This window comes from Pan paniscus, chromosome 7 (assembly GCF_029289425.2).
Source record: "Pan paniscus chromosome 7, NHGRI_mPanPan1-v2.0_pri, whole genome shotgun sequence".
Lineage (NCBI taxonomy): Eukaryota > Metazoa > Chordata > Mammalia > Primates > Hominidae > Pan > Pan paniscus.
The window spans coordinates 157,139,189-157,166,347 of NC_073256.2; the positions used below are offsets into that span (position 1 = coordinate 157,139,189).

Sequence of the window (27,159 nt, forward strand, 5' to 3'; positions counted from 1 at the left end):
GGCTTCTTAGGTGGTTGAAGGAAACAGGTAAAATGTCTGCAGGGCCCAGGGTCCTGTGCAAATTACAGTGACAGAGGAATGATCTGTGGATTTCTTGTCCAACTGGCTCATCCAACAATCTGTTCACTTGTCCTTCAGGGCATGTCCCCTCAAGGCTGGCTGCTGAAGGTTTATTTTTCCTCCAGAGCTCAAACTCCCAGCGACGCCTCCCCGACCTGGCCCCACAACTCTACTCTCCAACCTTTTGTGCTGGCGAGAAACAGGGGACTAAGTAGACTTCAGCTGCAAATATCTAATTTGGGATTTAAAAATGTAAAGACAAAAACAATGCAGCGGAAATACATGACTTGAAGACCGAGGAACAAAGTGAGTCAAGTTTTTAAGGCTCTATCCAGCCTGCCTCAGCTATAATATATTTAACTTTTAAATTTCAGAAGACACACATTTTTCTGGTTGACATAAATCTTGGGCGGTCCTAAATTTTAGAGCCAAATTTGATTCAGGCAAGGTTTGGCTTCAGAATTAATCAAGGAGTTTTCTCCCTCTTTAGATGAAGCAAAATAAGTTCTATGGAGAAATAAAATAGCCAAGACCCGAGATGAGAGAGGACTGCAAAGCCAAGGTTTCCTGCCCTTCACCAACACGGGGCCAGCTGTCCTGTGGGGTGGGGGGCAGGCAGGCACATCCCATATAAAACCCTCTCATTTCCAATTATCTAACATAACTGGTGAACTTTCTCTACTGCTAATGTGGTTGGTTGCTAGCTACTCAATGCCCCCAGTCCAGCATGTTTTCCCTCTTTATTGATGACAGCCAAGTAACTGACCTTTTCACTTTGGCTGTTAGGAAGCTCAGAACTAAACATGAATCCACCTAAAGCACCATGTTGGCCTTCAGTGACCGTACGCTCACAGCCACTGCCACACAAGTGCACTCACAGGTACACGTGAACGTGCACTCACTGCCACCGCCACACACATTCACTCACAGGTACGCACAAACACGCACTCACAGCCTCTCCTGCACAACTGCTCTTCCAAGTCTTGACCAAGTATGCCAATATGGTTTCCCTTGGTCCAGACCTTCTGCATTTTATTTCGACTCTTTATTGTATATCCAGAGAGAGTTTGGAAAAGAAGTGAGAAGCATGGATAATGGCCAGGAAATGGGGGTGACGGTGCTGTGACAGAGTGTCTAGTCAAAGAGGCAGTGCACAGCCTGGGAGGTATGTGTCAAATCACACGGTCCCCACCCCTCCCCACCCCTGCTCCTTTCCACCACCCCTTCCCCGCTTCCAGACCCTGACTGCTGGGAAGGGGCCTTCTCTCAGGGTGCTGGAGCCCAAGGAAAGCTCAGACAGGGAGACAGAGGCTGGGTGACAGAGACGGAAGAAGGGCTTGCTCCGTCTCCGTGTCCCAGAGCACTGCTCCCCTAGGAGCCGAGGCAGGCCCAGCTCTGCACACTCCAGCTGGCTACACTCCCGCTGACCCCATGGACACAGAACACAGGCTCTTTCCCCCCATCAGCGACTGTCAGGGCATGCACTTCATGAAGCTGGAGCTTCGCTCTCAATCCACCAAATAGCATGCATTTTTAACAGTTACTGAGGGAGCTAATTAGTTCATAAACCAGGACGCCTCTTCCCTGGCATCCTGGGAGGGCGGTGGTGCTGGCCCCGCATGTGTAATTACCCTCAAGTCGAGAACAGCTCCTGAGGAGCTGTTGGGCTCTCTTGGGTAAATAATTTACTTTTACAACTTTTCATTAAAGATTAAAGGGAATTAAATTAAAATTAGGGCAAAATGAAGTTGGAGAGGAGACCTGTACAGCTTGGAGTTCTCTCATCGGAGGCTCTCTGCTTCCTGAGCTCACCCACCCTCCATCCAGGGATGCCAGGGCCCCTGTGGAGGGGAGACCCCGGGGATGTGCAGGAGGTGGGCTCCGGAGAGGAGAAGGACTTCCCTTCCAGGTAGGCCTCCTGATTACACCCTGCATGGCCAGGACCTGCTGGGGATGGTGGCCGTGGCTGCCTTGAGGACGGGGTGAAACACCGTCACCAACACAACACACTGAGGCCAGGGTCTCCCAGCCCATGGACACCCTCCACGGATACCAGGCCAGGATCCTCGGGTCGAAGGCTTTATGGCTTGGATGTGAGATTATGGTTGGAGCTTAGGTGCTGACTCAGGGGCCTGGGTGAGCCCCTTCGGAAGCCAGAACTTCTGCTTCCTTGTCTAAAAAAGGGAAAGGTGGTGCGTGGAGTGAAGGAGAGGACTGAGCTCTGATCCTGGCCAGAGAGAAATGCCCAATGAACAGAGGGGTGTGAATCACTGGTGCCTGGCTCCCACACCCAGGAGAGCTGAGAAAGGAGTTGTGGGTTAATCCAGGCCATGCACTTGCAGCGGCTCCAGCTCAGCTCCGCCTTCAGTACGCTCAAAGCGATTGGTAGGACAGCGGGTGAGTCGGGGTGGGCTGTGCACAGAGAGCTGAGCCTGAACACGGGCCAGGTCGTCCTAGCAGGGGCAGGACATGGGCTGCTGAAGGAAACCAGTCCTCCTTCAGGCCCAGGAGGCTCTGGGATTTGCTGCCCTGGCTGGAGCCTCCCTTGGGGACAAACAGAGCAGGACAGGGAGGCAAAGGGGAAGCCAGGGCCTCTGGATGGAGCGGGCAGTTGGGGGACCAGGGACTGGGCTCGCCGCCTTGCTGCTATGTGCCTTTTGGCCAAGACTTCACCTCTCTGAGCTCAAATGTACAAATCTATAGCACATGGGTAAACTGAGTCAGTGGGCAGCAGCCCGCCTCCACGTGCCCATGGCGAGCACACTGGCACTGCTTCACTGAACATTCTCAGTGACATTCCGAGAGGCATCATCCTGCTCACTTGATGGACAAGCCTGTTTTGGTTTAAAGAGACAGAGTCAGCACTTCAACCCAGGTCTCCCTGGCACCAAGGCCAGTGCACACCTTCACTCCACGGCTCTGTCATCAGGGTGGCATCTGCTGCCATCTGTGCCCCTTGCCCTCTGTGCTGGGCTCCTGCAGTCGCCGCCGGTGGCACCTCAGCTCTGTGTCTCAAGGCCCTGCACGTCTGCCCCCTCCGTGAGGCAGTTCCCTGCTCTCTCATGGAATACTCGACCTCGAGAAGGTTCTGGTTGCAGAGGCTGTCTGGGAAGTCATCGCCTTTCCTCCTGGGCACAGACTGCAGCCCCTCTCCCAGGGAGTGAGTTGGAAACACAAGATCAAGTCCAGACCAAGGGGACTTAGAGGGAAAGGACAACCCTGGACCGTAAACACATCCATCCTATAGTCCCCCATCTCCAGGCTGAGAGGAGAAACTGAAGAAACTGAGGGCTGGAGGAGGGAGGAGCTGCAAGATAGGCAGGCTATGGGACCAACAGGTCCACGGGGTAGGGGAGCCCCTAGGGGTGGGGCCCCAGGTGGGTAGAGCCTCAGGGTAGGCAGGGACATACAGGGGACGAAGACACGAGGTGGTCAGAGCCAGAACACTGTGGAGCCTGGGTCCCCAGGTAAGCGCCAAAAAGCTGCCTGCACCAAGAACACCATGAGATATAAACAAAATGAGGTTGGTGTGTCAGGTCCCTGGAATTTGGGGCTGTTTGTTACAGCATTTAGCTGTGACATTTACAGGCCACCAGAGCTCATTTAACCAAGCCCTCCCTTTCAGGAGGAAGCACCAGGGGCCCCGTGCGCTGCTGTGCCCACGGCCACATTGGGCATCCATGGCAGACAGGCACTGGGCCTCCAGTCCCTTCTCTCTCAACACAGGCAAGCTGTGTTTTGCACCAGGAACGCCTTGGCTCATGGAGACAATGACTATATTAAGTGCTTCCCCTTCAACCTTCTCTTTTTGGACAAGCACTTCAGACAACTGAAGATAAACCAGAAGAAAAAGAAAGGGGGAAAAAATGGAAAATATGCCTGCTGGCTGGAAGCATTATGCAAAGACAGCTTTCTGAGAACAGCAGAGAATTTAAAATGACTTATCTGTCCCCAAGCAATGTCTCTACCTTTTCAATCTCTCATTTTTCATCTTCTCTCAAGCCTGTCTAAATAAAGCAAAGACTCGCGCCACCCAGGCAGGCCCTCCGCCCCCACCGCTCTGTGTGGCTCTGTGTTGAGTCCTTGTCCTCATCACACAATGCCAACCCAGTCTCAGACTTTCTCATCTGCCAATCAGATCATACACGTGGGCACGGTCAGCACCCAGGGGGTTTGGAGGAATCATGAGACCCTTTCCTAGAGGAGGAAGCTGAGGCCTGGAAGGGAAGGAGTACGGGAGGGTCAGAGCAGATGTGAGGGGTGTGCAGGGGTCAGAGTGGGTGTGGAGGTGTCCAGGGGTCAGAGCAGGTGTGGGGGTGTGCAGGGGTCAGAGCAGGTGGGGGGTGTGCAGGGGTCAGAGCAGGTGGGGGGTGTGCAGGATCAGAGAAGATGCAGGGGGTACACACAGCAGGGGTCAGAGCAGGTAGGGGGGCGTACAGGGGTCAGAGTGGGTGTGGGGGTGTCCCGGGGTCAGAGCAGGTGGGGGGTGTGCAGGGATCAGAGAAGATGCAGGGGGTATACACAGCAGGTGTCAGAGCAGGTGGGGGGAGCGTACAGGGGTCAGAGTGGGTGTGAGGGTGTGCAGGGGTCAGAGCGGGTGTGTGGAGATTTGCAGGTGTCAGAGCTGGCATGGGGGGCATGCAGGAGTACTGAGGGGCTGCAGCTGGTTTTCTGTGCCGGGCCTTGCATAGGCTGCTTGTTGGCTCTGCCTGGGCATCTGCCATTGGCCTGTCTAGCGCAGCCTCTCCTCCCTGGAAGCCTTCCCTCCCAGGGACCTCTGTTGCTGCCCTCGGCATTCTGCACCTTGTGCCCATGTGTGCCACCTAGAAGGGCATTTACCTTGGGGGCAGGGGTCCGCCTCCACTAACAGGCTGGCACTTCCTCCCCCCAGGCCTGTGCAATGATCAGCAGCCAGAACTAGACAGAATGCATCTTTGCAGGGGTCCAGAGGCTGGGGATGCCCAGGATCCAGGCCCACAGCACCTGGGATTGACCCCCACCATGGCATATAAGTAAGCCTGGCCCTTTCAGACACCAGATCGCCCCTGCATATCCCTGCTGCTTGTCCCAGGGCCATGCCCTAGCCTTGCTCATTTCTGATTCTTCCCACTGCCCTCTTGCTTCTAATACTAGCTTGTGGCCACTAGCAACAGGGTGGGACTCCCCTGTTTCACTTCTAAAGTCACTGACCTCAGCTTTGTGAGGTTCTTAGTTAGGGTGACCGATATAGCTCTATCTGCCTAGGTATCTGGACTCCCATGCCCCAACCCTAGAACAAAGACTTGGACACAACCTCTTCTGCCTCCACAAACTCAAAAACACTAGACTACATGTCATCCACCTATCCATCCAGCATCTACCCATCTACCGTCCATCCATCCAGCATCCATCCATCCATCCATCCATCCTCCAGCGGACAAGAGATGCTCTCAGGCTGCTGCCCCTTTGTATTTATTGGCTGGGTCTCCCATCCACCATTCATTTATCATCCACCTATCTATCCACTATTCATCCATCCACTCACCATATACCCATCCATCCATCCATCCAACCATCCATCAATCCACCATCCATCCACCATCCATCTATCCACCATCTACCCACCATCCATCCAGCATCCACCCATCCACCATTCACACATCCATCTACTGTCCGTCTACCATCCATCTATCCATCCATCCAAAATCCACCATTCATCCATTCACCCATCAATCTCTCTACCATCCATCCATCCATCCACCATTCATCCATTCATACATCCATCCACTACCACCTGTTCATCTACCATCCATCCATCTATATATCGATCCATCTATATACCATCCATCCACTACCATCTATCCGCCATCCATCCACCATCTACCCATCTACCCATCTACCATCCATCCATCCATCCAACATCTACCCATCCATCCATCCACCCATCTAACATCCATCCATCCAACATCTACCCATCCATTGACCCATCTACCATCCATCCATCCACCCATCTACCACCCATCCATTCATCCAACATCTACCCATCCATCCACCCATCTACCATCCATCCACCATCCACAATCGAACCATCCACCCATCTACCGTCCATCCATCCATCCACTCATCTACCATCCATCTATCCAACATCTACCCATGTATCCACCCATCTACCATCCATCCAACATCTACCCATCCATCCATCCATCCACCATCCATCTATCCACCATGTACCCACCATCAATCCAGCATCCACCCATCCACCATTCACACATCCATCTACTGTCCATCTACCATCCATCTATCCATCCATCCAAAATCCACCATTCCTCCATTCACTCATCCATCTCTCTACCATCCATCCATCTACCATTCATCCATTCATACATCCATCCACTACCACCTGTTCATCTACCATCCATCCATCTATATATCCATCCATCCATCTATATACCATCCATCCACTACCATCTATCCACCATCCATCCACCATCTACCCATCTACCATCCATCCATCCATCCATCCATCCATCCATCCACCCATCTACCATCCATCCATCCATCCAAAATCTACCCATCCATCCATCCAACTTCTACCCATCCATCCACCCATCTACCATCCATCCATCCATCCATCCAACATCTACCCATCCATCCACCCATCTACCATCCATCCATCCAACATCTACCCATCCATCCACCCACCCATCTATCCATCCATCCATCCAACATCTACCCATCCATTCACCCATCTACCATCCATCCATCATCCACCATCCACCATCCATCCATCCATCCAATATCTACCCATGCATCCATTCACCCATCTACCATCCATCCATCCAACAGCTACCCATCCATCCACCCATCTACCATCCATCCATCCATTCATCCATCAACAACTACCCATCCATCCATCCACCCATCCATCCATCCCTCATCTATCCATCTATCTCCCTTTCCTTCCTCCCTCCCTTTATTCACTTTCCATCAGATTTCCCAATAGCCGTTCATGTGTTTTACCATTTTACTGATTTGTTCTGCTCTTCCCTCAGGGGAAATACTCCCAGTGGCTGCTGAATGCTCATCTATCCTTCAAGGTCTGGATGCAGTAAGTCATTGCTGCAAGCCTTCTGTACGCCTTCCGATTTCTCTATGCTCCCCTGAGGCCTTGATCATACTCTCCTTGTTCGCCTGAGTCAGATGAGTCCCATTAAGCCTTATGTCTGCCATTATTAGCTGTGGCCCTCTGGCCAGCCACCCATTCTACAAGTCCCGGAATCCTCATTTGTAACATGGACTAAGGGTGACCGCGAGGATGAAAGGACTTCTATGAGTAGCACTGCCACCTCAACACATGATGCTGCTGGGCAATGCCACCCCCCTCTCCTCGCCTGTGTTGTGGCCATGGGACAGCGAGGTGTCTGCGTGTCTGTCTCCTCAGCTGAAGCACCCCCATCATGGTTGTTTGTGCATCCCAATCCTGCTCCTTGACACAGAGCAGGTATTCCATAAATATTTGCTGAATCAAACTGACTTCATCTTGGCACGTCTCAATCTTGAACGGAGAAGTGCAAAAAGAGAGACCATCCAGTGTGTTCTTAGCTCAGGCTGGCTCTGCAGGGAAAGGTGAAGCCATGTGGCAGCCACCATTACATTGAAACAGCCGAGGTCCCCCAGCCTGCTGCTGCTCCATGCTCTGCTCCTGACCTCCCAAGGAGCCTGGCCCTCTCCAGACCCTGCTTTCCTTCCCTGGGAAATAAGGGCATCTAATGAGTGACCCCCAAAGCTCTTTCCCCTTTGCCTGGTCTCAGCTGCACAATTAACAGCAGATGTCACCAAGAACTAGTCAGTTTGTATCACCTGGGGCTCCCACATCTGCTCCCAGGAGTGCAGCTGGTCTGAAAAGGTGCCCCTCAGGAATCAAGGCCAGAGCCACAGTCCACAGGCACTCTGGGTGCTGCCTGCAGACAGCTGGGTGCTGCCTGCCTTCCAAGACTGCCTCCATTCGGGGGTGCTGCCGTGACCGAGATCACAGCCCCTTCCTGGGGTGACCTACATGCGGTGACTGATCCACACAGGGTATCAAGGCTGGGCCCCTCACCTCACCCAAACTCAGGGTAACACCAAGGAGCCATCCCAACTCCCATGGGTCGGCTGAAATCCTCACTGGGCCTGCCCAGCTTCTTTCTCTGTCCATCTGCTTCCTCCTCTCCTTCCCACCGTGCTGACCTGAGGGTGCTGCGTGCCAGCCTCTGTTTTCCAGAGACCCCCCCACCCCGTGACACAAGCTGAACAGCACATCTCCCTCCCCTGGCTGAAAACAGGCCTCCTGCTGGTGCATTCAACTCATCAGAGACTTAGCCTTGGCCCCACCACTTACTGACTGACTTTCTGAGCTTCCACTTCCTCATCTGTCAAATGGGCAAAACGTACTAAGAACACAGGGTGTGGCTACCAGGGAAACCCCAGGAGCTGTGCGGCACACGGAGCTGTCACTGCCAGGGGCCCTGGGAAGGACGGGCCAAGGCCATAGGTCTTGGCTGCCTGGGGCCAACAGGACAGGGGTGATGAGATGGCCCTCGGCCAGCCTTGAGGTCACCTGAGACGTCGCTGTAATTGGGGGAGCCATGAGGTCCGAGCCTGCGTCTGCCCCAGCTCCCACTGCTGGCTCAGTGCTGGTGTGGCACCTGGCACCCTCCAGGTCCTCGGGTAACTTGTGCTGAGTGAATCAGTGAACCTAGGAGCACGCAGGACAGACCTGTGGAGGAGTCAGCCAGGGTTGGGGATGAGGACAGCAGGTCGCAGGAGGAGCCAGGGTTGGGGTATAAGGACAGCATGTCGCAGGAGGAGCCAGGGTTTGGGTATGAGGACAGCAGGTCACAGGAGGAGCCAGGGATTGGGGATGAGGACAGCATGTCGCAGGAGGAGCCAGGGTTGGGGTATAAGGACAGCATGTCGCAGGAGGAGCCAAGGTTGGGGGATGAGGACAGCATGTCGCAGGAGGAGCCAGGGATTGGGGATGAGGACAGCATGTCACAGGAGGAGCCAGGGATTGGGGATGAGGACAGCAGGTCGCAGGAGGAGCCAGGGATTGGGGTATAAGGACAGCAGGTCGCAGGAGGGGCCAGGGTTTGGGGTATAAGGACAGCAGGTCGCAGGAGGAGCCAGGGTTGGGGTATGAGGACAACAGGTCGCAGGAGGAGCCAGGGTTGGGGTATGAGGACAGCAGGTCGCAGGAGGAGCCAGGGTTGGGGTATGAGGACAGCAGGTCGCAGGAGGAGCCAGGGTTTGGGGATGAGGACAGCAGGTCACAGGAGGAGCCAGGGTTTGGGGATGAGGACAGCAGGTCGCAGGAGGAGCCAGGGGGCGTGGGTATTGGGATGGCATGTCGCAGGGGCCCTGGAAGTGGGGTGTGCAGTGGGCCCAGTGGCTGCTCTGGCAGTGCCTTTCAGTACCGTCTAGAGGGAGGCCCCCCAGCCCAGGCATCATTCACTTCTGATGCCACTGGCCAGGCCTCTCTCATTCTTGAGGCCTGGTCTCTTGGGGCCTGGTAGGCTGAGTGCAGAGAGGACCTTCCACATCACCTGCACTGCCCACAGTTCTCACACTTAGTAGGCCAGCAGTCGGCACTGCTGGCGGGCTCGCCTCCCTGTCCAAGGGGGAATCCCTAAACCCACGGCAAGGACGCTTTCTGCTGGGCTTCCTCCAGGGAGTCACATGCCAGGAGGCTGCACGCCCTGATGCCAGGAGGATTTTTCCAGTGATTAAAAATGTGGCCCTGCCGAGTGGCCTCATTTTTTATTTTAAACAACCATGGCCCCAGGGATTGGGCCTGGGCCTTGTGGAGGCCTTCTTTAGAGAAGAAAGCAATTAGAAGATGAATTAAAAACAAATTAATCTTTGTCTTCTTGCACTTGGAAGGGAATCCCGTGACAGCGGGGAGGCCAAGTGCTCGGGCCTGGGAAGCCAGTGTCACTCCTCAGGGCCGGGATGGCTGGAGGTGCCCATCGCTGGACTTGCTGGCTGGGGCTGGAGCAAATGCCAGGCTTATGTGGGGTGGGGACATGTGCCTGTGGAGGAGACCGCCCTGTGTGGAATGGGACTCACACTGAGCATGCCCACGTCGTGTGCTTTACATTTCTTACTTGGTGATGAAGGCTTTATCCTGTCTATCTTGCAAAGGAAAGAAACTAAAGCTGAACTTGGCTCACATATTGACTCTGTCAACATCCTAGCTCTCATACTAGTCAGACCAGGAATACCCCTGGCTAGAAGGTGAGGCCAATGCAGAAATGAGGCCTGGTGCCCTTCTGCCTGCTGTGGGGAGGCCGGGGGCAGGGGACGGGGATGCAGACACAGGGAGGCAAACGGGGTACGAGGGAAGCACCTCGTGGGTTCAGCCGATAAAATGTTTACTGAGCCAGGCTCCCTGAAGGAGGGGTGGCCCCAGGGGCAGGAGGACCTGTGCCAGGAAGGCAGGGGCAAGAAAACCTTGTGTCAGAAGGTGAAGGCGATTGGGGCAGGCTGAGGAAGCTTTCCTAGCTTCAGTGTGTGGAGGTAGTGGCAGGGAAAAGGCTGGACAGGTAGCGAAACCGGGTTATGCTACACATCAGCCAAGTAAGTTATGGGAATCGCTCCAAGTCCCAGGTGGTGAGGCTGAGGCGGGTTTCTGACGCCAAAGCCTGTGTTGCCTCCCCATCCTCCAGCGGACCCTAGCCAAGCATCTGTGGAGCCAGACGGAGACTGTGGAAGGGCAGGGGCAGCCCTGGCCTCCCTGGCACTGAACCCAAGACACTGCATGAGTGAGAGGTGCCTCTGTTCTCTTTCTGGTCCGCCTCAGCATGCGCAGTGGTAGAAGTGTTGATGGCAACTGGTGAGTGGGCCGGGTGCTGCTTCAGCTCCACCCACAGCCCTCTGAGTTAGAAGCTATGACTGTCCCCATTTCACAGATGAGGAAACCGAGGGTCAGAAAAGTTAGCAACTTGCCCAGGCTGCATAGGGAATGGCAGAGCTGGAGTCTGAACCTAGCGGGGGTGCTTCTGAACTCAGTCCCCTGGGAAAGGGAAGGCAAAGCCGGAAGGGGCGGGGAGGAATACCTGCCGCTCACTGAGTGTTTATCATCTTCCTGGCACTGCACTAGGCTCTTTACATACATGGTCCCCTGGAATCCTTGCCTCTGCCCTCTGAGATGAGTACTATTGCCATGAGGAAGGTGAGAGGCAGAGGAGGAGGCGCCTTGGCCAGGCTGAAAGGTCAAGGCTGGTGTCCTGGGCTGTGCCACTTGGGCGGTGCTGAAATGCCAGGACTGCTGGGAATTCAAAGGCCCGGAAAGATATGGAGAGGACAGACTCGGCTTCTTGATCTAGGGCTAGAGCGGTTCCTCTGCAGAGGAAGGAGCCTGGCGATTTTTCAGACAAGGCTGAGACAGATGAGCGCTGTTCTAAAACAAAGCCAAGGAGCATTCTGAAAGGCAGCCTCCTCTGGGAAACACGAACTGCAGACACGGGGGCCGGGCTCCCCTGGGGGGACACAAATTCTAGATCCAGCTGCCACCCAGTGCTCCCAGGAGGGCTGGCACCCGCTCCTGCCCTCCCCCAGTCAGTCCTGCCAGGTGTGGAGGCAAGGTAGCCCTGGAGGCCAGATGTGGGGAGGGCCCAGGGCAGTGCAGCCTGCCGGCAGCCAGCACCATCACTGTCTCCAAGACAGACTCCCAGACCAGTGCCCACCCAGCTGTCCATGAAGCCGTCCCTGGGGGCTGGATGGACTCAACTCCCAGCCCTGTCTCTCCAAGCCCAGGCCCCTGCACCAGCACACGCCCGTCATGTCTGACCCCCCGTGCCCATCTCAGCATGAAGCATGCACATGCATGTGTGCGTTTGTGCACAGTGTGCTGTGTGTTGTGAGTGTGTGAGTGTATGTGGGTGTGGAGCGTAGTGTATATGACCTACTCCAGTGGCTTGGGGGCTGCAGCGAGGCCAGGTCTGTGTGGCTCTGTGAGTAGGGGAAGGAGGGTGGACGTGGACCCTTCGCTCTCCATCCTTGGAATACCAGATTCAGAGAGCAAAGAACAGGGAAGGAAAGCAATGGGGGCTTTCCCCCCCATTGCTGAAGGAAAGCAGACAGACAGCTCGGAGAGGGCCCACCCTGGGGAGTGGGAACTGGGGCCAAGATGCGCTCTGCTTGGCCCCTCCCTCCCAGGGTGGCCTGTCTCAGGCAGACAGAAAGTGACCGCACGCTCAGAACATCATCCAAAGGGCATCCAGCAACTTGGCAAAGTAGCAAAGGTTCTCTCCTTGACCAAACTCTCAGACTCCCTGAGCTCTTTCTCAATGAGGCCTTAACTTGTACATTTCCTCATTCATTTCTGCACTGTCCTTTTGTGAGAATCCTACGAAGTCGGTTTATCCAGACTCCACGTCTGATCACCCTCCGTATCTGACAGGGCTCCTCGCCTTCCACCAGCCCTCAGGTGACATCTGATCACCCCAGTCTGTCTCAGAAGTGTAAGGCAAGGAGGAGCAAGTCACTTCTTACGTGGATGGCGGCAGGCAAAAAGAGAGCACTTGTACAGAGAAACCTCCATTTTTAAAACCATTAGATCTTGTGAGACCCACTCACTATGATGAGAACAGCACGGGAAAGACCTTACCCCATAAGTCAACCATCTCCCACCAGGCCCCTCCCACAACACATGGGAATTACCGGAGCTACAAAATGAGATTTGGGTGGGGACACAGAACCAAACCATATCAGATGGGGTGGGTAGCTTGGGTCTTTCTGCCTTGGTGAATCTCCTACAGTCTCTGCACTTCCTGACTTGGTTGCTTAGCCTCTTGCAATCCACCAAGGTGCAGTACAGGCCTCCCTGGGCCAACAGCACTGCTTCCAAGGTAAGAACAGGGTTTTTGAAGGCAACTTGGAAATGAATGCCTTTCTGTTGTCTACTTACTTCACAGGAAGGCAATGTCAGGTCCCTGAACCACGTCCTGGGCAGGGGATGAGGTGCCTGTGCTGGGGGACCTGTTGGTAAAGGCTGGGGGAGAAACAGAGACCAACTCGGCCCAGACACACCATTTATAGGGTGCAGGGCAAGAGCACAGGTGTGGACCCACCTGCCACATTAGATCGACGTCTGAATCTTCAGAAGTTACCAATCAAGCTCACAGCCGGACATGAAGCTTGTTTAATCCTCCTGGCAAATTTACCTTTGTAGCGACCAAGAAGGCTGAGTTAAAATGTAGACTTCCCGGGCCCCTCAGAGTTCTGGGCTGGAAAGTGATGATGCGGTGTGCACCAGTTCCCTGCTCCCAGCCCTGGTGCTGGCTTGCCCACCTCCTCCTCCCAACCCCACACCCTGCCCGGTACTATGACCCCGCATTCTGACCACAGGCCTGGGACCCAACCCCTCAGCACAGCTCCGCCAGGCGTCATGCTCGTGGCGTGCTGTCAACACAGCAACCTTGATGACCCTGCCCCATCCTCCACTTCCTGGCTCCAGGTGCTGGGTCACCCCCCTTAGGGACGGCCCACTGGACAGCGGCCCAAGCCCTGAACCCAGGCCCGCCCCGTTCTGCTGTCCTGTCACGGGGCAGGACCACTCTCTAGGCCTGACGCCACACCCTGCGTATTTCTCAACCCCAAGCCCTCCCGCACCACGCCTGGCTGCCTGCACGTGTGCATCTGCTTCTTCTGCTTGTCTCCCCTGACTCCCCCTTGTTTATGCTCTGGTGCTCAGTTCAGAGGAAGATTCTTGACAGAGAGAAACAGATTGTTTCTTTTACACTTGTACAGGCAAAGCCGTGCCTGGATCTATAGGTGTCCCTCTATAACCTGGCCCTGTCTGGGCTCCCAGGCCCAAGGATGCTCTGCTCCTTCCTGAGACCCAGGCCAGCCCTCTGAGCCACCCAGCCCTGCAGCCCGAGTGAGGGCCTGCCACATGCTCATCGGAGGAGTGGGAGAAGGCCAGCTTTCAGCAGCCTGCATTTGGGCTGAGCGAGACCCCTGGAGTACCTCTAACGCAAGCAGAGCGGCCCGCTGCAAAAGTGTCCTGAAGTGCTGCTTCTGAGACCCCAAAGAATGATGTGTAATTAGCATATTAAGAACTAGTATGCAAATCATGGTGCTTTAAAACAGTCTGTTCTCTTAAATACAGTCACGCACAGCTTAACACTGAGGATAGGTTCTGAGAAATGCGTCATTAGGCGATTTGTCCTAGTGTGAACATCACAGAGGGCACTCACACGAGCCTGGAGGTCAAGCCTCTACACACCGAGGCCGTGTGGTGGAGCCCATTGCTTCTAGGCTATAAACCTGTACAGCGTGTGACTGTACTGAACGCTGTAGACAACGGCAACACAATGGTAAGTATTTGTGTATTACCCAAACATCTAGACACAGAAAAGGTATGGTAAAAATAAGGAATTATAATCTCACGGGATCACCGTCACACATGCGGTCCACCACTGACTGAAATGGCATGTGGCGCACGACTGTAATTTAATCCTCTCCACTGCCCTCTTCTCCCCTAGAGTATACATGTGCCCAGGAAACAGATGACCAAGGTGCAGAGGGCACCTGGGAAGGGAGAGCCCCAAGCAGCTGTCTCAGGTCTCAGCTGCGGGACCTTCAGCCTCTCATTCTGCCTCTGAGTTGCCCACCACACACCCAGAAAGGAACATGAGGACCAAGTTCCCAGTCTCAGTTGCCTGGTGATGGGAGGTGGAGCAGCGCAGTCCAGGGCGGCCACTGCACATGCCCTGCACTGGGTCTGAGAATGAGGCTGCAGCTGCAGCCGGGGCAGGGCCAGTGCTCACCCTGGCTTCCTGGAAGTGGGGTACGGGTCTCTGCTATGGACCGGCTGAAGCCTTCTTCATTCTGTGATTGAACAGGAATAATTCCTCCAGAGGGCCTTAATTTAGCACTAACCAGGTGCTAGAGACAGCAATAGGCATTTTCCAAGCGACTCATTTTTGTCTTCCTAATAACTCTGGAAGCCAGGCTTTATAGAGGAAAAAGAACAAGGCGCTGAGAGGGTAAGCCATTTGGTTAAAACCACAGAGGAGTGTGGGGATTAAAACGTGGCTCTGGCCGAATATAAAGCTCATGATCTTTCACTATGACTACAGGAAGGCCTCGCCTTTGGAATGAATGAAAAAGACCCATGGATTTATCTAGAAAACTAATTCCTTATTGAGTCATGGGGAACTTTGAAAATCTGACGGAAGCTACAGCCCCTCTCCCGTGGGGACATGTTAGTCCCCTCCCTCCCTCCCTCCTTCACTCATAGCAAATATTCACTGAGCAGTCACCATGTGCTAGGCACTGTGCCAGGTTCTAGAAACAAAACAACGCCCATGGCTTCCAGTCTCTTCCTTCTGGTAGAAGAAACCAGAAAACAAGCAAGCACACATGCACATAAACACACACACACACACACACACACACACGTGCACACATGTGCACACAGGCACATGCACACACATGCATGCACGCGTGCACACACACGTCGATCATTCAGGTGCTGGTAAGTGGGGACAGGATAAAGGGAGCTGGAGGCTGCCGTGTGGGTCAGGGGAGACGAGGAGTGGCTCAGACCAGGTCGAAGCTGTACAAGCTAAGAAGTGGTCAGGTCAGGCCATGTTCCAGCAGGCCAGTGATGGAGCAGGCGTAGTGTGGAAGGGGTCAGGTGTTGGGCCTCAGCAGCCAGAAGAACTGCCCGTTGACAACTGGGGACACCGAGGAGGACTAGGACTCGGGAGGTTAGCAGTATCGAGCATTTGATCTTGGCCTTGTGAAGGTGGAAGTGCTCATTAGATACACGGTAGGTCTGCCGATGGGGGGTTGTGACCCCAGGGAGAACGGTGTCTCAGAAGCCAAGTGAAGAAGGGCCTTGGGAGGAGGGAGCTATCAGTGATGGCAAGTATGATGAGGGCACAGGTGTGGGGACTGTGTTGGCGTGGAGGCCACAGTGACACATCCACTGTCTGGATGGAGTGGTGGGAGCTGCAGCCTGGTGTGGGTGTGCTCGAGAGAGCTAGGGGAGAAGGAGAGGAGGAATGAGCAGAGGTGGCACATTGGAGTCCCTGTGGCTGTAGCAGGGGCAGTGAAATGGGGTGGCTGGAGGAGGACGTGGATCACAGGAGATGGTGGCATTTTGTGATAGGAGATGCCACAACATCTTTGCTGAAGAACCTGAAGCAGTCCAGAAAGAAAGACCAGGGAGCAGGGCAGGGCTGCAAAGCTGTGTCCCAGAGGGATCACCTATGAAGCCATGGACAGGCCATCAACCATCATCCAGGACATGCTTAAAATGCAGGCACAATAATTCATTCCCTTCTAGTGCCGGCAGAATGGCTTTCCCAGCACTGAGTGAGACACGGGTTCAGCTGAGGTGGTTCTGCCCCCTGTGGCCTGTCTTACTGTGGCCTCAGTTCACTTTTCAGAGCATGCCTGTGTTCACAAGGACACACCAGGCTCCACACTTAATGACCGGAAACCCCAAGTTGGAGGCATCCCCGTCCTGGTGTGTACGTAGGGCATGTGCAGGAAGACAGCTGGATCTGGATCAGTGAGGCAACCGGCTAGAGGAGGTGACCCCTACCCCTGAGCTGCCCGCTCCCCACCACGGTCCAGTGCATCGAGTCTGCAGATGTGTTGGGAAAAGAAGCATACAAGGAGTGAAGAAGACACTGAAACGTGGCAGCAAGTACTCGGTTCTCGTCCCAGAACCGCACTCCTGTCTCTCTGCAAGACTGATCTAGACACTCTGCCTTCTCTCCTACCATCGTCTCCATCATCCCAGCGCACAGTAGGTCTTCAGGCCACATAAGACAATTCATTCTAAAGGAGACACTCCGTGACCTTCTTGCCAGTCTCTCCAAGCCAACGCTTGGGTTCCTGCATGAGGATCCACTGAACACCTGCTCAGGCTGGAACGAGCACCCACAGATGCACCCAAGGGTGGGGCTGCTGCCTGGTCCCCCCAAACACACTCTCTCCAGTTGGTTCGTTTGTTCTCCATCCCATCGCTCAGAGGGGGACCTCACCACAGGACCTGGGTAACTGCCCAAGTTCTGGTAGGAGAAGGGAGGAAAAGCCAGGCTGAAGTCAAGAAGACCCCACTGAATGGGATTCCTAAAGCTCCCCCAGCTACAGGGTCACGGACGCCCTCGAGGGACAGCACTATTGTGTGGACATGTGTGGGTTTGTGTTTTCCTAGACAAATAGTCCAAAGCTTTCATCCAATCATCAAAATGCTCTGAGGCTCCAGAAGGTTAGTAGCCAATATCTCAAAGGACAGGGTGGCCGTGGGTGGGAGGAGAGATGAGGGCAAGAGGATTAGAGTTAAGGGAAGAACAGTTTAGAAATAGGCAAGGAAGGGAGGGCTTTTCTTGGTTTCAGGTCAGAACCCCCATCAAGGGGCTGGGCAGGTGAAGTGGTGGCAGGCTCCGGAGGCCCTTGATGAAGGACAGGGGCTGGGATTCCCAGAAGGCTGCCAGAGGACCCTGTGTGGGGTACGGAGGTGAGGGTCTGGGGGCAGAGGCAGGAACAACCGTAGGAGTGGACACACAGATGTGTGCTCTTGAAATGCCAAGCCTGTGCCAGTCTGCCTCCGAGGTATAACCCAGGAGAGCTCTTTCCCACAACTGAATTTGGATCACCCAGCCTGGCACAGGGCACACTTCATCCCCAGCCGGGGTCTGTGCCAGGGCGGTGAGCTGGCGGCACACGTAGGTAGGCTTCTCCCCCATCTGACCTCACGCTGCTGGGGCTGCCTTGAAGGGTGCAGGTGTGGCCCTGAAGCTTTATCTCTCAAAGGGCCACCAGCACAAACATCATCACTGTGTAATTTCCGTAGATGCAACAGCTAAAGTGCAAAGTAATCCAACAGTGAAATGTTTTGCTGTCTTTATTCCAAGGCCTCAGGGAACGTGTCAAATCCCCTTGGCCCCAAACACTAGGGCGCAGAGATGGAAAGAAAGAGGAGTTCTGACAGCCTCAGGCTCCCTCACCAGCTCTGCCAGCCCTGACGGGATGCGTGTCCTTGGGTGTGTCTGCCACCTGCTCAGGCTCAGCCCATCTGTAAAAGGAGGGGGCAGGCCGGGGAGTGTCTCTGCTCCCGTACTGGGGTCTGGCCATCCATAGTTGGCTCCACACCCCTGTGGCCCCTCATGCTGCAGTAATGCCCTCAGGCTGGGCCTGGCCTCCCTGTGCCCATCATGATCCTCCTACCTCAACAGTTGGCACAGTGGCTGTGCTCTGGGAGCCTCTCTCCCCAGGTTGCCTCTAAAATGTCACAACTGATTCCCCAAATGCAAGTTGTGGCTCTGTCTAAGTCCTTCAATAAATATGTACTGACTTCTGCACCAGGGGCTCTGGAATCAGACCTGGGAGTTCGGATCAGGACCTGGGAGTGCACACGCGGCCCCAGGTGCTCCTCCTCATTGATAACGACCTAACCGGCATCACGCGGGGACACAGCAGCCCTTCCATGCAAGGTGTTCAACACACAGTTTCTATCATTAAGGTCCCCGCTCCTGAGGTCACTCACTGGAGGGAGACAACAGATCGGTCTCAGGCTCAGCCCTCTGCTCACAAGAGCTCCCCGCCTGGCTCCTCCTAAGAACACTTTCTTCAAGGCCCAAGCCAATGGAATGTCACATCCTTTGGGAATCATCCCTGTTCTCCTGAGGGAATTGCTGTCTTGTGCGTCCCGCAGACCTGTGGCTACAGCACTTATCATATGCTCTCTTGCGTCCTCACCTGCATGTCTGTGCCCACCACATGACTGTGAGCCCCTGGAGTGCAGCCCTGGCACAGGGCCCGGCTGGCAGTTGCTGGACCATGACCCCTGGACTGTGCCCCCTGCTATGCCTGCTGAGGACGCCAATGAGGACCCTGATGATGACAAGGCCACGTGTCAGCTACCACATGGCTCCAGGTGCTTTACACATCATCTGATTTAGTGGAGACCTGGCAAGGCAGGAATTACTACTTCTTATATAACAAATAAGGCATCCTCTGAGAGGCGTAGAGACTAGCCCACATCACACAGCTAGACAGGGTACAGCACAGATGTGAGCCAAGTCTGTGCGCCTCCAAAGCCTTGCTTTTCCCACTCTGCCTGTGTTTTCTGAAGTGAGCTAAGTTCATCAACACGGGTAGAAAATGCAAACTGCTACCAGAGAAGGAGGATCCGTTCCTTCTGACACCAACAGGATGGCTGTCCCGCAGAGCATCCCATCCTCAGGAGGGCAGCATCCCGTCCTCACGAGGGCTCCGCCCCAGACAAAGTGGGAGGGAGTGAAAGGCCTCCAATGCTGGGTGAGACGGATCCAGGAGGAACATGCTGGCAGGTGCATGTGGGGGTGGAAGGGGGAGGGAGAGAAGATTCCAGATGGAGGGAACAGATGAACCAAGGTGCAGAGGTAGAGGCTTGGGCTTGGGCTGCACCAAGTAGCCCCTCTGGCCGGGCCCAGATTCTGCACAGAGACGCGGAAATAACAGGCAGGACAAGCACTTCATCAAAGAAGAAACGCCAGCCACTGATGAGCACGTGGCAAGGCGCCAGGCCTCTCCAGTAATCAAAGAATGCAGGCTGAGAGACTGTAGCACAATTCTTTTTGGCCTAGTAGACTGGCATAGATTTTTAAGGAAAATAAAAGCTATTGCTGGCAAGAGTCAAGGGAAATGGATATTTTCATACATGGCTGATTAGAGTCTAAAAGCTGTAATATTTATGGAGGGCAACCTCACAAGTAGCAAACAGCCTTGAAAAATATACAGACCCTTTGACTCAGGGTCTATTCACATTGTTAATATGGGCAGATTTATAATACAACATTATTAATATGGCCAGATTTATAATATGGGCAGTATTATAACACTGAGAAACTAAAAACTCCCTATAGTCCAAAAATATGGGGGGATGGGCTAAATACTTTCTGGAACATTTGCATAAAGGAATACTATGTAGCCATTAAAAATCATAATTTACATGTAGATTTGGCATGGAACATATTAAGTAAAAGCATAGTTTTACATATTAAGTAAAAGCATAGAAGAAATACATAAAGGAGGCAGTCATTTACTCAGCATTGAGGATCTGGTGCCTCCCAGGTGCTGGACCCTGGAGCCACAGCAGTGAATATGACAGCTGTGACCCTAGCTCCTGCAGTTCCCTGGGCAGTCAGGGAACTGGGGGCACGGGGCAGGCAGGTTTTGCCACCCACCAGTGGTGGGCCAGCCCCTGCAGGCCACACTGACTGCGCTGGCTTGGAACACCCTAGCCATATTTTCAGTGATGTCTAATTTAGAATAAAATATGTACCTGGAAAATCATCTAGAAAATTGCATACCTATCTGTTAATGGTCACCATCTCTGGATGGTGGGATTTCTGGTAATAGTCTATTTCTTCTTTGTGTTCACCTCCAATTGTTAGTTTTCTACAATGAGCATGACTTCCGTTTTCATTTTAATTCATCAACAGGGGTTATCTAAACACAGAGCTCATAGCTCACTTTTATTCTAATCTTTGTACAGCTCTATTAAATGTCTACTAACATATGTGACAACTAGTGTTAGGGGCTGAATCGTGACTCCAAAAATCCCCATGTTGAAGCCCTAAAGCCCAGTACAATACCTCAGGGGGGGAATGTATTTAGAGACAGGGCGTTCAAAGACATACAAAGTAAAATGAGGCCCAAGATGGGCCCAGTCCTCTCTGACTGGTGTCATTATAAGAGGAGATTAAAACAGACACACACAGAGGGAAGACACAGGAAGAAGGCAGTCATCTACAGGCCAAGGAGCGAGGCCTCAGAAGAAACCAGTGCTGCCGACATCTTGACCTTGAATTTCTATGAATTTCGAGACTCCACAACTGTCAGAAATAACTTTTTGTTGTCTAAGCCACACAGTCTGTAGTGCTTTGTTAGAAAAACTACTACAGTAGCACTGTTATCCTCGGGGGCAGGTTCCAAGACCCCCAGTGGACAGCTGAAACCTCAGATAGTACTGAACCCTATATACACTATGTTTTTTCCTCGACATACATACCTATGATAAAGTTTAACTTATGCATTAGGCATACTGAGAGACTTACAATATTAACTAATAACACAAAAGAACAATTGAGTAAAATAAGAGTGACTGAATGCCAGCACTACAACACAGCAGCTGATCTGATGGCAGACACCTCCTAGGTGGCTCAGGGTGGGGAATGTGCACAGCGTGGATTCGCTGGACAAAGGGAGATGCAGGGCGTGACGGGCAAGATGTCACCATGCTACTCTGAGCACTGCACAATTTAAAACCTACGAATTGTTTATTTCTGGAATTTTCCATTTCACATTTTCAATCTATGGTTGAACGAGGGTCACTGAAACCAAGGAAAGCAAAACCGAGGATAAGGGAGGACTGCTGCACTTCCAGATACTTTTAGAAAGAAGCAAATGCAAACACAGAACACAAACAAAAATAAAGTGAAGAATAAAAATAAGATCGAATAGTAATGATCCAAAGGCTTAAAATAAACAGTAACCTAGATCTCATAGGTCAGAGAAAATGAGTGGAAGAACTAATATTCACTAAATTTTAGGTAGAGCATGAATTACTTTTATATTGATTTGTACAAATTGTTTAAAACATGCTTTAAAAAAAGAAGAAATACATAAAGGAAGTGGTCATTTACTCAGCATCTAGGATCTGGTGCCTGCCGGGTGCTGGACCCTGGAGCCACAGCAGTGAATATGACACTTGTGACCCTAGCTCCTGCAACTCCCCGGGGAAGGCAGGGAACTGGGGGCACGGGGCAGGCAGGTTTTGCCACCCGCCAGTGGTGGGCCAGGCCCTGTGGGCCACACTGACTGTGCTGGCCTGGAAGACCCTAGCCACCCTGGGCAGACTCCAGCGAAAGCCCTATCCCGAGTGCTGGTCTCCCATCTGCACTGCAGGTCTCTTCAGGACCCTTCATTTCCTAAGGCACCCACAGCGCTGCCAGCCCTTTACTCCTGGCAGCCTGGCTCAGAGGGCAGTGGTGACAATGGAGCCAAGACGCCCCGGAGAGAGGTTCTGCTGCCACCTCCCGACCTTGTATGCTGGGCTGGGGCCTCCACCTGAAGAAGCCCTGGCTCCCGGAAGCCGGTCCTCACTGTGGCTCCCCGCATTTTGAGACTCACATTTCTTTCCATGTTTTGCTCCTTTGCAGAGCGGGGAAGGCTTTGGTGTCTGAGGCTTTAGGGATTCACAATGGGAGTGTCATCTTAGTGAAGTTCTCCAGGCACAGGTTCACAAAGGTTCCACAGGGAGCTGCTTTGGCGAGATGGGCCTGGGTCCCCACGGGGCCCCATCATTCTCCAGCTCTGTGACATTGTGAAACTGCACAAACAGTGCCTCAACTGAGAGCTCCCAGTGGACAGCTCAGCCAGCGTCTGGTGCTCTAGGAGGGAGGAAACCATGGCAGATGCTCTTTTCCTGAGGCCACAGAGCTGGGGGACATCACTAATGAGAAACAGTAAGAAATTCAATGACTTAAAAATGGAAAAGGAGAGGCCTCACAGAGATGGACTGAGCCCTTAGCGTGGTGGGGAAAACAAGTTCAACAACCTGGACCCCAGCAGGCAGGAGGAAAATTCCAGAAGACAGTAGTGCAGGAAGGCAGCTGAGGACAGTCCCACCACCAGAGACCTTGAACAAAGGCTGGCCCTGCCCGGGCCTGGCGGGCGTAGGGAAGAGTCACCACGCCTCTCCTGATGCGTCTGGGCTTCTGGGACCCTCCCGCAGGAGTCCCTGGACAAGTGGAGAAGAGGGTTGGGTAGAGGAACTGGTCTAGAAAGTGTACCCCCAGGGACACCAACATGCTGGAGACACTGAACTTGCTGTGTGGTCAGCCCTTGAGCATGCCTCTGCCTGCTTGGGAGCTGAAAGGGGGAGCTCAGATCCTTTGTGCACCTGCAGGGCAGGGAACTTCTCCTTCCCAGCCACCTCCAGTCCTGGTGCTAGACTGGGTCCCAGAAAACTCTAGGGCCCCAAACTCATCTCTTTTGGAACTTAATGCATCATCTATCTGCCACATTTGCTCCTTCTGCAAAGTCCCATCTCAGAGAACGGTGCCACCCAGCACTCTCAGAAGAAACCTGGCATCAGCCCTGGCGCTTCCTGTCACTCATTTCTAGCCAATCATGAAGCCCTGCCCAGGACGCCGGATCCCATGTGTAGAAACACAGTGTATGCCAGTTGAAGCCAGGGGTCCATGTGAACCCAGAGTGTCTAGGCACTACTCATCCATGCCTCTGGAGCCTGCAACCCTGGCCAGCTCTTCTGAAATAGGGGCTTTGGGGTAGGTTTTGAAATAAAAAACATGCAGGAGAGAAAGCTGAGCTCTGGCCAGGTCATGGAAGCGTAGGACAGTGCAGCCAGGAGGACCACTGCTGATCATCTGAAGTGACTTTCACAGGGGGGAGTGGCAGCAGACCCCACACGAGTGGTAGGCGCTGAGGACCACACAGATATTTGTGACAAGTGGAAGTAGAATCTGCGCGTCAGTGATTGAAGCCTGTGTGTGCAGACAGCGCAGACCCCACAGCCACCAGGCTGGGCTGACCCAAACCTGCTCCTGCAGCTCTCCTGGCCAGGCCAGGCACTCTCGGCCTTTAGGGTCAGGTGTGTCTCTAGGACACAACACAGGAGCCTGACTCAGTGCCCACAGCCCTCCTGGCTTGCCGAGAGAGGGAACAGGGAGAAGTCTCCGCCCAGCATGGATCTGGGTGGATAGGTTTGTTGAGAAGGGAGATATCTGAGCTCACAGTGACAGCCCCTTTAATGGAGACTTAATTATGCTGCGGCCTGGTGTGGAGGATGGATGGGGCACTGGCTACCACATGCTGCTGAGGGCTATCAATCTAGCCCGCCAACCTCTGAGGCCTACAGATAACCTGCTTCTCACATCACCTGGGATCCACATGGAAGGTGATCATTAAGCCAAACGGCCCACACGTGTGCACATGTGCTTACACGCATGAATATGCTCCAGGTGAACCCACTGATGCGCAGGTCTGTGCCTGTGGCCCTACATGCCTGTGCAGGGCAGAGGGAGAGGCCCAGACTGAGTGCCCTACCGGTGCCTGGTGCTACAAAGAGGTCATTTCACATCACCTCATGGGAACCCAGTGAGGGGAGAGTATTATCCCATTTTACAGATGAGGAGATGGGGGCTGGGGCCTCATCAGGGACTCATCTGACAGTCCCCAAACTCCTTCACTCTAGCCATCGCCACGCTCCTGGGATCCTGAGAAGTCCCACACTCTGCCTGTGAGCTCCCCAGGCGTCTGCCTTTGGGGTGCACATGGCCACCCCCACTGCCTTGCCTGGAGTCGGCTACACATAAAATTCCCAGGGCCACAGCTGAGCCCAGGGGTTATCTAAACGCAGAGCTCATAGCTCACTTTTATTCTAATCTTTGTACAGCTCTATTAAATGTCTACTAACATATACGACACCTAGTGTTAGGGGCTGAATTTTGACTCCAAAAATTCCCATGTTGAAGCCCTAAAGCCCAGTACAATACCTTAGACATACAAAGTAAAATGAGGCCCAAGATGGGCCCAATCCTCTCGGAATGGTGTCATTATAAGAGGAGATTAAAACAGACACACACAGAGGGAAGACACAGGAAGAAGGCGGCCGTCTACAGGCCAAGGAGTGAGGCCTCAGAAGAAACCAATGCTGCGGACATTTGCAAAGTGAATGCAAAGTGAATCCCTGCAGAGCAGCTTCATGAAGCAGGTGAGGCCGGAGGCTGAGGTCACTGTGTTCCTTTCCAGCCTAAAGCCCCAGTGAGGCACCCCTCCAGGAGGCCCACAGTTTGTGCCCTGGGCCACCTCGCAGTGGCTATGGGTCCCGTGGCAGGACCACGCCTCTGAAGGAGCACTGGCTGCCTCGGGAGCCACGTGGCTGCACCTACCCAGCAGGTAGGGCTGCGTGGTGTTAATCACCCAGCACGACGCCGGGCACGCCCAGGTCTCTGCCTCTGTCCCTCCTCGTGCCGATGGCTCTAACAGGTTTCAACGAAAATCCAAAGTGAATGCTGGAGAGTATTTAGCACCAGTGGGATCACTAAAATGAACACAAATGAAGACAAAGTTCCCAACGGCTGCCAGAGGCCCCGGCTACATTCCAGGAGTTTGTCCTGAATGCCTCCCTGGGAGCAGGCAGTGCAGCAGACGGCACTGGGTGGGGGAATCAGCGGCCTGAACAGGCGACTGCCCCGAAGGGAAATGGAGGCGATGATGGGGTAAGTCCTCCCCGGTGGATGGACCTCAGAGGTCGTTGGGACAGCTGGGTCGCTAGGCTGAGCTGGACAGTGACAGCTGCTTCCTGCTCACCACACCATCACTCCCATGCCCCACGCCAGCCTGCACCTTCCCCACAGCCCCCACCCTGGCTCCCAGGCATCTGCCACCTGCCTCAAAGTCCCTCACCACCCGCTCACTCCAGCTGGCAGCAAAACCACCCACCAGCCACCTCTGTAGTCCTCTGTGTGTGTGGAACCTTTGCCTGAAACCGACCAACCAATCAACCATGCATTCATTCATCCAGCGACTCTCAATTCAGCTCTTCCTATGTGCCAGGCACCCTTCTAGAAAGAAAATTAAAATGTCTAAAAATAAATAACATAGGAAGACAAAGTGCCTGTTTTCACGGCGCGCATGTTCAGTGGAGAAGTCAGAAGACATCCAAACATCATCTCCCATGTGGGACAGCGGTCGACCCTACGAAGGAAAGCCAGGCCGGCTGCGAGGGGAGAGAGGAGCACGGTGCTGAGCTGGACCAGGAGCCTGGGGAAGGCTGGAGCTGCAGGCTGCTGAGAGCGCAGTGGGAGAGAGACAAGCTCCCCAGGCCACATGGATGCGGGCGAAGGCCACTGCGGTGGCAAGAAAGAGGAGGCCCCGAGAAGCTCCCACGCCTGCCCTGAGTGAGACAGAAGTCGGCATGGGCTGAGCAGAGGGTCACAGATGGATTTATGGATCACAGGCCACTCGGGCTGCCCTGTGAGAAGAGACTGTGGGTGGTGACACCCAGTAGGGACAGGTGGAAGGCTCTGGAAGGGGCTCAGGAGAAACCGGAGGATGGAGGCTGGGACTGGGGGCGCGGTGGGCTGGCCAGCCTCAGGAAGGGCTGGGTGTGCGTGTGTCTGCACGGGTGCGTGCGAGTGTGTGTCTGTGTGTGACTGCATGTGCGCACACCCCGGGGCAGCTTTATCTCCTCCCCCAACACAACCTCACCCCCATGACCTTCACTGTCCACTCACAAGCATCACTGCCTGGAGAGACCCCCTTCCCGCTGACCGCCAGCGACAGCAGCTGCGCCGCGTCCTCCCTCCCTGGCTCACCTGCCTTAGCACAGTGCGATGTTTCCTCGGCCTCCCCAGGACCAGAAGCAGCACATGGCCAGAAGCAGGTGCTCAACAACATTTCCCAGAGGAATGAGGGCATCTCCTGGCAAGGCTGAGCTGAGTCTTATTATCATTAATTACTGAAATTGTCATTTCCTGATGAGGACAGGAAGACTTGGCAAGGGAGCAGAATCTCTCCAGTGGACAGGTAAGGGGCAGAGCTAGGAACCAACCTTGCTCTTCTGGCCCAGCCCTAATCCCTGTCGATGTCACACACTTTTGGGAGTGCCCGGAGGGGGACAGAGAACACACAGCATCAACAGCAAAGTCTTCAAGTCCCAGGAACAAGAACCTGAGAGGAACGCCCGGATGGTATCATGCAATGCTTAACCAGATAGTGGGGCACAGGCTGCCACTAAGGGGTCCAAAGGGGCTCTGGTCCCCAAGAATGTCTAAGGGCCAGAGTGGGCCCAGGAAGCATCCTTGGGGCTGTCCGGGTCTGTGGGGCACCTAGCCCTGACCTGGGCGGGACTCTGGGGAACCCTGGGCCTCTGCACAGACTCACACCCACCCAGGGGCTCACAGGGCCATGTCCACAACAGGTGGGAGGACCTCAGCCCCTTCCCGCCTGCCAGTCCGGAAGCTCTGAGGGGCTGACTCCCAGTCACAGGGTGAGCTCTCTTTGCTTGCTTCTCTAATAAAAGCAAACTAGATGAGAATATTGGTC

General features: G+C 54.1%; 1 protein-coding gene across 5 annotated transcripts in view; it reads right to left on the reverse strand.

Annotated features, from left to right (window-relative positions):
- TRAPPC9 (trafficking protein particle complex subunit 9) overlaps positions 1 to 27,159 on the reverse strand; it is a 725,402-nt gene that overhangs the window by 12,751 nt on the left and 685,492 nt on the right. The gene's annotated exons all lie outside the window — the stretch shown is intronic.